The sequence below is a fragment of the Mus pahari genome, chromosome 20 (assembly GCF_900095145.1).
Source record: "Mus pahari chromosome 20, PAHARI_EIJ_v1.1, whole genome shotgun sequence".
NCBI lineage: Eukaryota > Metazoa > Chordata > Mammalia > Rodentia > Muridae > Mus > Mus pahari.
In genome coordinates, this window is record NC_034609.1 from 43,022,832 (window position 1) to 43,025,331 (window position 2,500).

The window sequence follows — 2,500 nt, forward strand, 5'->3', positions numbered from 1 at the left end:
ATTTCTGAGTTCGAGGCCAGCCTGGTCTACAGAGTGAGTTCCAGGACAGCCAGGGCTACACAGAGAAACCCTGTCTCGAAAAACCAAAAAAAAATAGAGAGAGAGAGAGAGAGAGAGAGAGAGAGAGAGAGAGAGAGAGGTAACTTGGTTAACTAATATTTATATAGTCATTCTGTTATTAATTTTGTAATTATTGAGAAGAGATAATTCCACCACAGGAAAGGCAGGGTGGGACTCTATACATCTTTGAGGTGCTTGGAAATAAGGGGGAAAAGCCTTTCTTCTGGGGCCTGCCAAGACAGCTGACAGGGAATTAGGGCTCTCCCTACCCCACAATAAGCAAATCTTCTAATCTGCAAACCATCCCACAAAGAACAAGACTCTAAACCACTTCCTTGGGGACAAGAACAATGGGTCCCAGAGTCCAGTCCTGGCTCTGTTCTCCCTAGGTGTCAGGTAAGTCACTTAACCTCTCTGGGCCTTGGTTTGCAATCTTCAGAATGAGCCAGCCCACAGGAAGCAGGGCTGACACCCGGGTCAGGTACAGTGGGAGTAGGTAAGATTACAAATAGGAAGGCTGAGGGTGGGGTCCCTGGCTCAGGAGGCCTCATCAGGGGAGGGACAGAGAGCAGACGTGGCAAGCAGAACCATCTGTACAATGTCCACCAGATGGCTGGGAAGAGAGCAGACTGCAGCTGCAGCCTCGATCCCACAGGCCATTCACAAGGACCAACAAGCAGCCTGCAGAGCATTTTTAGCTCAGACTGCCATCCCATCCCTGTAGAGGGTTAGCCATGGGAGATCTGCACAGAAAACCACTGCCCATCAGAGGAAGGAAGTGTCCCCCAAGCAGCATCCAGGCCGGATGTGCGGCAGCAGGAGCATCAGTTGGGAATCTACCAGCCGGATGCTTGGTCTCCAGCTCTGTCACCTTCTCCAGCTTAGTGGAGAAAATCGTCACGGAGGCAGGAGGGTTGGGGGTGGGCTCCTGGTGAGAAAGGAAGCAGACCTGCAGCACAAAGTCCCAGAGACTCTGGGGACAATCCTACTGATGGTGTGCCAACTTCGGGAAAGTTGAGTCTGCACTTGTCCCACACTGGAAGCATTTGCTGCAGTCAGACCAGCTGAGAGCCTGCTCCGGGGCCAAAGCCTGCACACTGACTCCGCCGTATCGCCCTTTACAGCGATGTTGTTTTAAGTGAATTATTTACAAAAGCAATGAATACAGAGTCTAGCAGCAACTCCCGGGAGATATTTTAGCCGGGAGAACGCTTACACACGGACACACAATCTCACACTAATCTTAGTACCACGCAGCACAAAGTGAATGCCCTTTGAGACAAACTAAATGCAAAAGATGATTCAATTAAGAAAGTTATGCCGCCGGGCAAGGTGATGTAAGCCTATAATCCTAGCATTTTGGAGGCAGAGGCAGGAGGATGGGAGTTTCCGGCCAGGCTTAGCTACACAGCCAAGTTTGAGGCCAGAAAGCAATTTTAAAAAGCAGGAAGCAGAAGCAGGAAGATCGCAAGTTCAAGGCCTGCCTGCGCTACTGAGTGAGAACTTGTCTCAAATTAAAATGGTTTTCTTTTTAAGAAGGCTGAGATGTATCTCAGTGGTAGAGCATGTGGCCAGCCTATTCAATGCCCTATGTTCCGCACCCAGTACTGGGGGAAAAAAGGAAAGAAAGAAAAGAGGAAAGGAAAAAGAAAAGAAAAGAAAAGAAAAGAAAAGAAAAGAAGCAGTTAAGAAGTCACATGACCCTGGCTTGATTTTTTTTTTTTTTTTTGTCTGCTTGTCATGACTCTGACCAGCACTGTCCTGAACACTTACACTTGGGATCAGTCAATCTCACAGCAGCACTACAAGAGATCAGGTGAGGAACTGTGACCCCCACACAGGGACCTGGTCCCAACCCACCCAGCTGGAAAGCAGCCCCAGAGGGATTCTAACCCACGGTCATCCCCCAGGAGTCCCCCCCAGGAGTCCACACCCTAGCTTCTAGGTGGCCTGCTTTTGTTTGACATTAGTTCCAAAGCTAAAGACAACAGGAGACACTAGGCCCCAGGTTCTCTTACTTCCAATCTCTTTAAAGGCTCTTTTTCCAGAAGACTGGCCTCCAATTCTCCATCCCCCCTGCCACTGTTTCCAGACTATGCTGAGCTGCTCTGCACAGCAGCTCCTTTAGAGATCTCATTACCAACTGTGTCGAGCTGTTCTACCGGGAGGGGGGGGGCTGTGGCCATTCAGGTCCTGTGTTCTTTCATGGTCCACACATCCCAGGGAGGCTTAACACACACACAAACCTTAGGGTTCCCTGGGATGCTTTTAGTAAGTCACACATCTGCGTGATTCCCCCACACCAAACCATGGAGCAATCTCAGCTCCCCATGCCCCACCCCAGCCAGTGGCCATTCCCTCCAAAGGAAACTGGCCGCTGGGACCTCACAAGTCAGCTTCTCTTTATCCAAGCCTTGTATCGCAACATCGGATACACGTT

General features: G+C 50.0%; 1 protein-coding gene across 1 annotated transcript in view; it reads right to left on the minus strand.

Annotated features, from left to right (window-relative positions):
* Cotl1 (coactosin like F-actin binding protein 1) overlaps positions 1–2,500 on the minus strand; it is a 31,656-nt gene that overhangs the window by 28,140 nt on the left and 1,016 nt on the right. The gene's annotated exons all lie outside the window — the stretch shown is intronic.